This window comes from Protopterus annectens, chromosome 1.part1 (genome assembly GCF_019279795.1).
Source record: "Protopterus annectens isolate FY-2018-M chromosome 1.part1, PAN1.0, whole genome shotgun sequence".
Taxonomy (NCBI): domain Eukaryota; kingdom Metazoa; phylum Chordata; order Ceratodontiformes; family Protopteridae; genus Protopterus; species Protopterus annectens.
In genome coordinates, this window is record NC_056726.1 from 631,108,059 (window position 1) to 631,121,725 (window position 13,667).

General features: G+C 38.9%; 1 protein-coding gene across 19 annotated transcripts in view; it reads right to left on the reverse strand.

Annotated features, from left to right (window-relative positions):
- LOC122806573 (regulating synaptic membrane exocytosis protein 1-like) overlaps nucleotides 1–13,667 on the reverse strand; it is a 3,343,889-nt gene that overhangs the window by 3,311,071 nt on the left and 19,151 nt on the right. The gene's annotated exons all lie outside the window — the stretch shown is intronic.

Consider the following 13,667-nt stretch of genomic DNA (forward strand, 5'->3'; position numbering starts at 1 on the left):
GGGCTGTGAATGGATAAAGGGATGCCAGCATATAGGACACAGCACCAGAGATGATCTCTCAGCTCTGCTAGACTGCAATATGCAGAAGCTTTCCAGTGCAGAATGTACAAGAGCGTGTACAATGATATGGATGGGAGAAGACACAGCAGACTCTCACATTAAAAAGAGCACTCTTCAGCTGCCAGGTGATTAGACCTAGCTCATTATCCAGAAAAATCCTGATTCAACTACATGCTGATTCTCTATGACTGGTTCTCACCTCATGGGGACTCACCTCATCACAGGTGGTCTAATGCTTGGCAGGCAACAGGAATAAAAAGCATACAAATAATCTTCACAAATGGTTGGTAACTACAATCTGCCACAATCACAAGTAGCCTGACTTCACATACACCTGGCGAGACATCGCTAAATGGCCCACTGTCACAGCATACTAACTTCCTATAATGAAGAAATACCAGATGCTTTCTAAAAGGTAAAGACAGTGCTGTCCATTCTAAATTATAGAAAGACCAGTTCTTTTTCAGAAATATTTTTATTAAATTTTTAAAGCATCATTAATAAAACAAACATAAAACACAAATATTAACACAATCAAATCAAACTGCAGAAAAAGAGAAATAAACTTTAATGACACAAACACTTTTTAAATAAGCTTTTAATTAGCTACACTGCCTGACAACCACCAGCATTCCCATGACCTGACCAACCAATGCATGCCTCTATTCAGACAGCCAAAACATTTAGCCTTAACCTCTGGCCCCTGCAAGAGCTGACATGTCCGGCCCATTATCCCAACCTTCAGGACATACTCATTAGCACTGATATCTGACTCCAGATACAGCAGGCACTCACTGAAGTGCACATCCCTGTCACAGTCCAAATGATGATGGTGATCTCACTCCCTTGGAGTCAATAAAGCAGTTACCCCTGGCTACCTCCCCCTACACAGAATGGGCAAGACTGCACCAGGTGGTCACTACTACCCTCCATCCTTTGCTTGTCCACATTGCTAAGTGTCCACAGGTCATCTGGGTCACACTCTAGGGCTTCACCCCTCTGTGCCCCAAAGCTAAAATTTACAATACAATCTTAACTAATACAAATGCAAAGTTGATCTAACATGTAATTTCTACATAAACAGGAAAAAAAACAAGATGTTCTCACATGTTCCCATCAAAAAATGTTTTGTTTTCTCTAAAGTCGCAACTGTTAAAATGAATGAATTTCTCAGCATTAATATATTACGTTAATTCTTCTCTGTAAGTCAGTTTTTCCCATTATATGTTATATGGAGTGTTTTTGAGAATGATATCAACAGAGAATATACCACTATAATAACAATTTTATCAAAATTTCTACTGTTCACAGAGAGCCAACTGGGTTAGAGTCTATCTAGTCAAGTTCATCTTAGTGAAATGAAACACCCTGATCACTGTTTGCAGAGGACAATACTGAATCAGCAGTGACTCCCTTACTTTAGGAGATCTGTTTCTCTTCTTCATCATTGTGCAACTTTGCAGTTTGTATATACACATTCAGGAGGCAAGGGATTTTACCCCTTCACAAGAGGATGCATGGGGTGCCCCCACATGAGAATGCACTCAAATTTACAATCAGCTGTGCTCACTGAGTTGGTCCCTCACGAGTTTGTAACTTGACAAATCATACTGCAAGCATGTTTATCTGCTTTGAGAAAATATTGGGTTTGGTTAATCTTGTAAACAATTACATTTATTCCCTTTTAAATGTAATTAAAAATACATAAATACTTTAAAACTAAATGTTAGCTCTCACCAGCTCTTAACTCTGAGTAATAAGCCTCCTTCTTATACATTGGTTGGAATATATGCAAAACAAAACAACTGGCATCCAAAAACAGTGCTGTACTCTGTGCTAAGCAGGATGGAAACCTAGGAAGCAGAGACAAGACAGGATGATGTGATTCAGAGATACAAGCAGGGTGGGGTCGTGCTATGTTAAAAATAGCACATAATGCATTATATACAAATAACAGCATAATGATGCGGAAACAAAGTTACAGATGCAAATGTAAGACAGTAGATATACAAATGATGTCATTAGACATGGAGGAATTCAGAAATGTACAAAGCAGGTGCACTGCACTGCACTGCAGTGATCACCTTTACTGAATGTCAGGAATTGCACGTTTCTAGCATGCTAAACGGTTTGTGATAGAAGGAGCTATAGCAGAGTGGTATATGTCAGTGTCCACTCTCACAGCCAGTGCCCATGCAGTGGTGCTCTTCTGCCATCCATGCCAACACAAATGGTACCATCAGTGCCTAACTTACTACCACCCGGATGACCAGCAAGTCCAGTACTGCTTCTTTGTGGATAGAGATACCATAATGGGAGCAGTTCAAATTGTTTTACCCACATGCAGAATCAAGTGGAATGCATGGACAGCACATCCCAGTGAATTACAGCTATGTGGGTGTTTTAAAAAAAACTAATTTCCCCTGAGGTCCTTGAAATCATTGAGTGGACACATGTTGTCATTAAGGCTCTCACATGGTTCCTAAGAATGTCAGATACATCAAAAGGAGGCTTACACTCCCTCAAATGCCAGCTGGTTTGCAATACCCAGAGTAAAATCTGTAAAATTTTCAGCACAGCTACAGCAGATCCTGTGATTTTCATATATGCATCATGTCAACCTGTACCCAAGTTTCATGTGGGCTGACTTTCCACAGGGTCACTACTTTGTGTGTGCATGACTAGGCAGATACAGATCCCAGTATATACAATTACCATGCAGTCAGACAGCATAAAGGTACTGGGTGCCACAATCTGCTGCAAGCAGTGGTCAGAGAAGGCTTTATGGTCAACAGAGACCAGGCTAAAGACCTGAAAGTTGACTGGGGAGAAAGCAGAACAGTTCAAGGAATTACTCAGGGCTCTAGCACCTCAAGAAGGAGAAGAGAAATTAGGTGAGGTTGAAGAAGCATGGCAGCACCTCAAAACAGCATTTGTAAGGACTACAGAACAGACATGCAGCCAAGCCAGGTATGGAAATAAGATACATAAGGAAAGCTGGTGGTGAATGCAAAAGTGCAGGAAGTCATCAAAAGAAAGGGGGCATGCAGGAAAAAGTGGGAGACAGAAAAGACAGACCAGGCTAGAAAGGAATACTGGTTGGTTAACAAACAGGCTAAGAGAGGAGATGCAATAGCTAAGAACAAGGCATCAGAGGCACTTTACCAACTTCTGAAAAGTAACCTAGTAGATAGCACAAAGAAACTACATCAGGTTGAAAGATAAAGGCAGAAAGATAAAGAACATAGTCAGACACCCTTTATAAGTGATGCCAGTAACAACCTGCTCACCAGTCCACAGGATATCAAAGGCAGATGGAAGGAGTGCTTACAGCAGCTTCTGAATGAAGAAAATCCTACAGAAGGTGTACTGCCCCAGACACAGCCTACAGTGAAAGAACAGGAGGAGCCCACCACAAAAGTAAGAACAGCACAAAGGAAAATAAAGTCAAGGGAAGTAGCATATTCAGATGAAGTCACAGCAGATATGACAAACATGTTGGGTGAGATAGCGGAGAAATGGCTGAGGGTGCTCATAGCAGTGTGAAAAGAAAGGCATATCTAAGAGGAACAGAGAATAAGCATACGATCTACAGTGTTCTAGAACAAAGAGGACATTCACAGCTGTGTGAAGTACAGAGGTATCACACTGCATGAAAGTTCTAGAGAGGGTGACTAATAAACGGATACGCAGAATAGGAAAAAATGGGAGATGAGCAGTCTGTATTCATATCAGGATACAGCACAACTGAGCTAACATTTGACTTGGACAGTCCTGCAGTGGTTCAAAGTCCCAAAAACATTTTTAGAATCAGTGCAGGCTACATACAAGATCCCAATGACTCAACTACGAACAGTGTTCAGTCTCACAGTTTCCCAGTGGGAGTGGGTTTGCACCACGATTCAGCTTTGAGCCACCACTGTTCATACAGGTGATGGATTGCATTAGCAAACAGGTTGGAGAGGACAGATCAACAAAGTTGCTGTACACAGATGATGCATGATTGCAGGCAGACTGAGCAAGAACTTGTGCAAAGCATAGGGTAATGGAATGCAAAACTGAAGGCACATGAGATGAAACAGAGTACAGTAAAACAGCTGTCATGGCAGCAAATAGAGAAATCAGAAGAAACTGAGAACTGAGATACAAGGGAAAACATTGGAACAGGTTAACAGATTCAAGAATCTGGGAGGGGTGCTTAAGGAAAAGTGAAGTCTGAATGAAGAGATCAAAGCTAGAATCAGAGAGGGTGCAGTCAACTGGCACAGAGTGTCAAAGGTAAAATATGCCTGAAGAATGTCAAAAAAAGCTGAAACGTAAGGTGCACAAGACAGTGGTGTGACCAGTACAACTGTATGGTACAGAAACCTGGACAGTAAAGGCAAAGCAACTGAGGAAACTAGAGGTAATAGAGATGAAGTGCCTGATACAAGTAGTAGGATGCACAATGTGGGACAGATGAAGAAATGACATAAGAGTAGAAGCCAAAGTACCTGCAATTGCAGAAAAGGTCAAAGATAACAGATTATGGTGGTTGAGGCACATGTGCAGAAAAGCAGAAGACAATCTGGTGAAGACGATTTGGGATAGACCAGAAGAAGGCAAGAGGAAAAGAGGGTGCCCACTAAGAAGGTGGATGGATTATGTGAGAGAAGACCTGAGACAATCAGACATGAGTGTCAAAGAAGGTTGGAGAGCATTACTGAACAGACAGAGATTGTAACAGGTGACATAACACCCTGACCATGTAAAAAACAGGAAAAATGGGACTGATGATGACAGGTTAGGGAACTGGCAAGGTAAACGTATCATCACTTACACATGTGAAGGGATACAGTGACAGCAATGTTATCATATGGGCCTGGGTCATTGATGCTTGTGGTAACCATAATGTCTGAAAGTAAGTTGTGTGATGTCAGAGAGCACAGCTGCAGTGTTGTGAACACTGAAGATGAGTACTGCAATGGCCTCTGATCTTGGGGCTTGATACTGTCAAATGCAAGAATTGTGGAGAACTTTGACAACATGCATTTGAACCATGATGGGGTGTCCATATCAGGAAGCATTGGCTATGCAGTACCGATAGCCCATATGACAAGTCACAAGTAGGTGTGGTGCTCCATCTGTCCATAGGGGAAACTGATAGTGTGGAACTAAGGGAGCAATACTGTGCAGCCTGAAGAGGTGTCCTAGGAACGGCGCCAGGTGTGGATGCTTTTGTGGTCAGAGCTGACTGTGATGCCATCACAGGAATTGTCTGGGTATGCTGAACCTTTGGCAGGCCATCTTGCATCCAGACACTTCCAAAGCTATGGGCAGCAGAACCAACAGAGGCAGAATGGGAGATGGCTATCATCTGCCTAATGAATGCACCATAAGTTGCAGTGTTAGCCATCAGTGATCTTAGCAGCATCTTCTGCTCTCAGTTGTGATAATTCATGTCAGTGCACAGGTGTTGGATGTCACCCTACAGGTGATGTAGGTGTTGCACATCATTCTTCAGACCACACAGTGCACTCACCATGATGTACTCACCATCTCCACAACAGTGTGGGTAGCAGCTGCCTGTGACTGGATCACTGGCCAGTACATCCACTGATTAATACCAGGTGCTATACCCAGGTCAAGAGCAGACCTAGAACCATGGTAGTGTTGCAGACCACCATGTCCATCCCCTCTGGTGTGTAAAAACATATCGGAGGCAGTGAAGGGCACAGATGCCATCTGGGCTACTAACTCCTGTGTAGTCTGAGTTGAGCTCATGGTTACAAGGCATCTGCCAAACACTGGCATGGCTGGGGGTTTGGCCTGTCTCTGCACATGTTCATCACATACTGGAGATGTGTGTCAGCTCTCCAATGTTAGTATTGCTAACACTGCCATTGTGTGATCAGACACTGCCTGGTGGTGCATTGCCACCATCATCAGCCACAACTGTCCTGCTGACACCAGACACATCTGTCCCATTTTGCTACACCCCTCCACCAGTAAAATCTTTGAAAGCATCAAAACAATGGATGAGCGGCACACAATTAAATTAATTTCATCCCCCCCCCCCCCAACAATCACACTGCTGGATGACAAAAATTTGTGAATACCATAAAGATACCTACATACCTTGCTGTGCAGGGCACTACAGTTTCAGCACTGAGTTACCTGAAGGACATGTATGCAGAAGCTTCTTGTTGATTAAGTCCTGCCTCTTATGCAGTGCACTGTGCATTAGAGGCACTCACACCCACCCACCCACATACAGCAGTTTCTCTATGTCCCTGTTGCTGCTGTCCACCATGTTTTTCAATATAGTGCAGATATGCATACCAGGTAATGTGTCTTCTTTCAGTATGTCTATTTCAAGGTCCAGTGTAGTAATGCAGTAAACACCTGATACACAATTTCATTTAGTAAGAATGGTCTCTCACACTACGGTGATGCCACTTCATATTGTGCTAATTCTGACCTAATAGCACAGAAGTTATGTTAATGAAGTAAACACTGCAACAGTCTTTGAATCATTACCGAAATGCTCAACACTGTCAACAATAAACAATGCTAAGCTTCTCATCCCTGCCCATCCTGGAACTGTCAAAAATATTCTCTTGTACAGCAGCTGTGATGTTCAAAGTGCTGTAAGTCTGTATTACAGCTCCTTTCTGAAGCACCTCACAACTGCACAGTGATGTGTGTCACAAGATGTCCAAACATGTTTCCATGTGCATGGATCTAACATTTGCTCCTCAAGCAGACCTGTCTGAGTAACCATAATACCAGGTGCTATACCCAGGTCAAGAGCAGACCTAGGAACCAAAGGACCACTGTGCAGTGTCTGGGGGAAGACAACTTGTTCTTCCTCCAGACAGAAATCCTTTTGAACCAATATAACCCTTTATACAACCTCAGGAATGCTTGCTTGCTTTTCCTGTAATGCTGTCCACTCTGACCATGGTGCACTTTCCTAACATGACTTCTCCACTGATATTGCCAAATGCCAGTCATCCCCATGATAATTCTGTACTAATGCACTATGCACTCCTTTTTGCTAACTACCAGTATTATGCAAGCCCTAATTAATATCTAAGTAGATGTGTCACGCTATAGGATCCTTCATATTTAGCACTAAACAGCTGCAAAGAATGTATCTATAAATCACAGCCTCAGTCAAGATGTTACGTGGTACAGTCATAATTTATAACTGCATTCTGTCTTACTCATCAAATCTACACCTTGAGAATTCTTCACAAAATCCTTTGCAAAACACACAGGATATCAATTTTTGTTGCATGTTACTCACTATATAGCTGGTGAAGCAACAGATTAGCAGCAGTTATATGGTCATATATATTTTATGATTGGTGTAATCTCAAGTTATTTTAACATGAAATTCAGTTCTTTATGCAAACGAATTTAAATAACAAATTACTTTTTTCTAAACAGTTTGCATTATTTAATGGTTTGTTGCTTCAGACTAGAATGCCCTCAGAGAAAAGACTCCCACAGATTACTTGGTATTAGTCAAAAAAACATAATGCAACTGAAGAACCACCAATCTTTAGCATTCCTAAAATGGTCAACTCGTACACATGAGGTTTACATCAAGTAAGTCTCTGCAAAGACATGACAAAGTGGTATATCTTCATTGCTGCAGAATGATAGCACATGCTTATTCGAGTACTGGAAAAAAATTGATAACTCCATAGGAACAGTCATCAGCTGGAAATGAATTAAGTGTTTCCACAACTGGTTTGTTCAATATTTTGAAGATTTAAACAACTGATTTAAGTTATTTGATTGTATACATTTGCAAGTGTTAATCCAATGTGTTCAATATGTTCTTAACCTCTTCATCTTCCAAGCATTTACCCCTTAATATGTTCACCCCACATTCTCTTCCCTGTCCTTCCTTTTACTGTTCCTTACACACAACTGTAAAGAAAAGTATTTATGAATTCCTAGATTTGAAAATGTGCCCAGGTGTACTTAAATGATTACTCTAATATATTAATATGTTTCACATGACATAAACTGCATGTCAGATATTTTAAATTCTGGTTATTTCCTGAACAATAATTAAAACAAGTTTACGTAAAGAACATGCAATATTAAATGCTATATTATACTTGTATGCATCACTTACTTATGATCACATTTGTCCTCACGGCTTCTCTATATTGTAGTATAGCATCCTTCATGCTGTCTGCAACACATTACAGGGAAATGGGATGCACATCAGGGTACATCTATTATTACCTGCCCCTCACTAACCGTAACTATATGGTTGTCCTGCCTCTGTAAGGTATATGCGTGTATATAACGTTTTCCCCTTCACCAACATGGTGGAATACTGCTGAACTGTGTTACATAATCAGCAAAATCATGAATATTCTACTTAAGGTGTGTCATACCAAATAGATTTAATACACTATCAAAAGAACTACTATATACAAATCTACAAAAACAACTCTATGAAATTCAGACACAACAATATTCAATCATGGAACTAAAATTAGTGTATAAATATGCAGAATGGGCCCAAACCCCTTCTAAAATGCTAGCAAGAATCATTAATGCTAACCCCCCCCACACAGTAAAATAAAGGAAATAAAGTATAAGGATAAAATTCTAAACTCAGATAATGAAATTATTCAAGGATTTGAAGAAATATTTCAAACCATATACGGCCCACAGGAACATATCCAAGAATCTTCACTCCAACATTTTATAGGTGACTTAAAATTCCCTCTTATTAATGATATATAGGGTGGTGCAGCAGTTAGCATTGCCGCCTCACAGCAAGAGCCCCTCCAGTTTGATCCCCCTCTGGGGTGCCTTCTGTGCGGAGTCTGCATGTCCTCCCTGTGGTCACGTGGGCTTCCTCCGGGTACTCTGGTTTCATTTCACATCCCAAAGACATGATGTAGGTGGATTGGACACTCTAAATTGGCCCTAGGTATGAGTGCGTGCATATGCGAGCCTTCTGTGGAAGGTTGGGTGCCGGGCTGGCAACTCGACACTGTAAGACTCCACTGCCAACCATGAGCGGACAGGTGATCTGCTGTGGCGACCCCTAACTGGGAAAAGCCAAACGAAGAAGAAGATTAATGATATATAATCCGGTAATCTACAAGCCCCACTAACAGAAGAGGAATTGCAGTCGCTATTGATAAGTTAAAACCTGGGAAGGCTCCTGGGCCGGATGGATATGTGGCAGAATTCTACAAGAACTTTAAAAAACAAATTTCACCTATGCTTTTAAAAGTGTTTAATTATATAATAGAGCTTGGGATATCCAACCTATATATGAATAACTCAAAGACCATTCTAATTCCAAATCCAAACAATGATAATACAAATCCAAACAATTATAGACCTATAGCTCTGATTAATATCGATATTAAAATTCTTTCAACAATTTTAGCTAACAGAATCAAAAAAATTCTACCATTCATAATATCACCAGAGCAACTAGGGTTTATGAATCAGAGGCAGATTTGGGACAACATGCTCACTACTGATTCCTTAACTCACCTATGTGCAAAGGATAGATCTCTTAAATATGCCTTATCAGTTGACACTATAGTTACGATAGAGTTAATTTAAACTTTCTCTTCAAATTGCTCCATCAGTTCAAAATCCCACATGAATATACAAAAATGGTCAAAACTCTATACAATAACGCAACCACTGCACTCTATATTAATAAAATAACTTTCAAAACCAATCAAAATTATTAATGGGACAAGGCAAGGCTGCCCACTCTCTCCTTATCTGTTTAATATTTAGATTGAAGCACTCCTAATACAAATCAGTCAAAGAACATATCATCACTTTATGCAAATATCCAAAACCCAAATAAAATATACAGCTTTTGCTGATGACCTAAATATATATTTTGAATTTCCCAATACTGACCTGGTAAAAATCCCTGACTCTATTGAAAAATTTTCCAAAATATCCAATTATGAAATAAATCCTAACAAGTCAGTCATATACCCATTAAATCCCCTAGGACACAAAGAATTCCACTTTCCAGACACAAGAATCAAAGTAGAATATACTTTTAAATATTTAGATATTTATTTCAGTCCCTTGCAGCCAGACATGATTAACAACAACCTATATAAAACATGGTCTAGCATAGTTTATGATATTAGCAGATGGAAAATCTTAAACTCTCCCCCTTATCTAAAGTTGCAATTATTAAAATGAATATACTCTCAAAAATCCTTTATCAACTAAATGCTATCTTTACTAAAATTCAATTTAGCTTCTTTAACAAGATTAAAACACAGTTAGCAAAATTCATATGGCATCCGAAGAGCACTAGAATCAGTTATTACAAACTATTGCTCCCTAAAGAAAAAGGGGGATTGGGCATTCCTGATTTCCAACTATACCATGAAATCATCAGTGCTAGCCGCATTACCCAAATTGTAAATTATGTTCCAGCTAAAAGTGAGTGGCATCCATTGTGGATAAAACTATACCACCAAACCATAACCTCGACTAATGTCAATCCTAAATATATACCCTTCTTAAATCAGAAAACTCTCAAGTCACTTAAAATCTACCCAAATATTATAAATAAAAGCAAAGATTTCAAGAAGTTACTGATATCACTACAACTCAAAAATACAATCACATTCTTACAATCAATACATTGTAACCCCAATATAAAATTGACTAATACTATGATAAATTTAGATACTTACCCTACAATAAAGAAATGCAAAGTATGGGACTTCTACCAACTAAAACATCTCTCGATGGATAGCATCAGAAAATCCTTAAATGTAAATAAAAAATATAACATAATAATTATGCAAATTCTCTACTTAGTAAACTTGATAACCGCAAGCTATACTATCAAAGAGCAGGACATCAAGCTGTCGCAACAGATTCAAAAAATGTTATTGTATAATAACAAAATGCTATCTAACACATATAAACTTATAACAAAAATTAAATTCCAAAATACACTTCTGTTCTCTAAATTTTGGGATGAAAAGAACAAGAATATTACACCAAACCAGAAAGCATCAGCTATAAAACACACCATGAAATTAACTCGCTTTAAAAAATTAATATACGCTGAAGTCATGATCATTAACAATGCTTATCATACACCTGCCCTATTAAACAAATTCAACCCAGAAAATTCCCCATATTGCCCCTTCTGTCCTACCAAAGTGGCCGACACCCTGCACATCTTCTGGAGCTGCAAAAAAGTATATAAACTGTGGTGCTCACTAAGATCCTTATTAGAAAAAATAGGATACTCAAAGACTACACCGTCATGGGAAAGAGCTGTACTTCATATTATCACAGACAACAGTAATAAATTAAAAAGGCATATTATAACACTATGTACACTATTGAAATTTTACATAGCAAATAACTGTATGGATAGATCCAAAATTACATGGGAAGAATTAAAAAACCTAGCCAAGAAATATATATTAGCAAACAAACTATATACAAAAAGTCAAGCGAGACTAACATACTATCAGAAATACTGGAAAACTCTAATTGACATTCAGTCATAAAGGTGAACGCAAACTAAAAGATCAAACAAGGCTTCTAAATTTATTTACTGTGAGCCTTTCGTTAACACATCTCTCAGAACATGTAAGCCATAAAAACTATGAATGAAGAAGGGAATAAACCATGAGCTAAGGTAACATCAATTGTACATAGTGTTTATTTTAGTTATGTTAGAGTAGGAAATCTTTTAATCTGTATAGTTGGTTTGTTTAAGTCAAACCATCCAAGGATATACAATAAAGAGTAGATACCTTGTTTTTTGCTATTAGAGTATAGATTGCTAGAAGTAAGAAAGATTACCAAGCTTTGTTCTGTGCAATTGTTATATCCTATAAAACAGTGAAAGTATTTTTCATGTTAATAACTGGTTTTAAAAATGGTGTTTGAGCTGAACCAACCAATATATAGCCTGTATTTTGTGTTTCAAAACAAGAAAAGCAATATTTTATTTGAAAAAAAAAGTACTAATATACACAAAGGGAGCAGAGAGGATATCCTGGACAAAGACTAATGCATATTCATTTGAGAATAAATGTGGTTACCCTGACAAATGAGTACTGTGCATTAATTCAGTAGGTGGGAAAGAAGAGATTCTAGACCTAAGTACTCTTCTGTTCTACACCTCACTTGGAGCTGAGACAGAAATCCAGAAAACACGCAGTTAAATTCCTGTAATGCAAGGCATCTAGGTGGTCTTAAACAACAAACATGTGCATATATATTAGGTTCATAGGTTTTTACTGGGAGGCAGTCTGAATGACCATACAAGAGCTTAGCCATACAACACAGAGAGCTTAGTTAATGAATTTGCTCCCACACCCCACCACCATTCCGAAGGAAGACTGTACTGATTACTCCAGTAGTAAACTTGTAGGTACACATGAAACTGCCAATGCAGAACTTGATAGAGGTAGATGTGTTATAATATAAAGGATGAAGGAGGAGCCTTTGCCATAATTAGAAGATTATTTGGATGAAGACTGTTTCACGCCAAGAAACCTTAATTTATTTTCCAATGAAGACCAAGAACTTTAGAGTTAATAGTTTTTGGTATTACCAGAATTTCAGAGGTGGAAGAGGTTTTGTAGGACAGCCACACTCATAGCCCAGAAGGTGAAGCAGAGACCACCACAATGAAGCTAATATGTGACATGGAAAAGTCAAATGTTTTTCATTTTGTCTGGCTAGCTAAAGGAACATAGTCTTTTATTTACTTATTTACTTATTTATTTATTGATTGATTGGCAGAAAATGTTGCAGCCTCTTTAATTAAGCAAGGTGTTTGGAAAAGTACATTCCAAATGATGCATATTCTATGCCTGGCTTGATGAGGGAGGAATAGAGGCGGAATATAATATCCTTGCACCTGGAGGCTATACCCTTGTTAATTAACTATGAAAGGTAGAAAGGCTTCCTAAATAAAACTGATATGCAAGGAATGAAGGAAAGTTCACTGTCACTTAAGCTACCAAGATCTCTAATGAATTTGTTGATCTTAGGCAAGGTCCTATTTATGTAGTTTGACATTAATCCAGAATACCTAACTGGCTCTCTAACCATCAGCTGCTATTAAACCCTAACAAAACAAAGTTGCTTCTTTTCTCCCCCAATTGTAAGTCTTCCTCACTAGTCTTTACCATAAAATCTAATAATGGTACCATTATCTCCCCAGATGCGCAAACCAAACTCTTAGGTGTCACAATAGACAACAAATTTGATATCCATGTCAATCAAACTATCAAAACCATTAACCAAAAACTTGGCTCACTCTATTCCTTACTCCATTTGCTAGGACTGCTATTGCTCATTCCCATCTACTCTCCACTCTTCTCTATGCCTCCCCTCTACTCACTAATTTGAACAAATCCGCTCTTAGCAAACTCTTCAGCTGTTATAACCATATTGCTAAATTTGCAACAGGCACAGCCTATAGGGCCCACCACTGTCACAACCTAAATCTTCTGGGGTGGCTAGAATGGCCTAGCCTACTTCAGTACAACCAGCTTATAATTGCCCATAAATATATGTAATAAAAATGGGCTTACGCCAAATGCAAAAAAGCACAT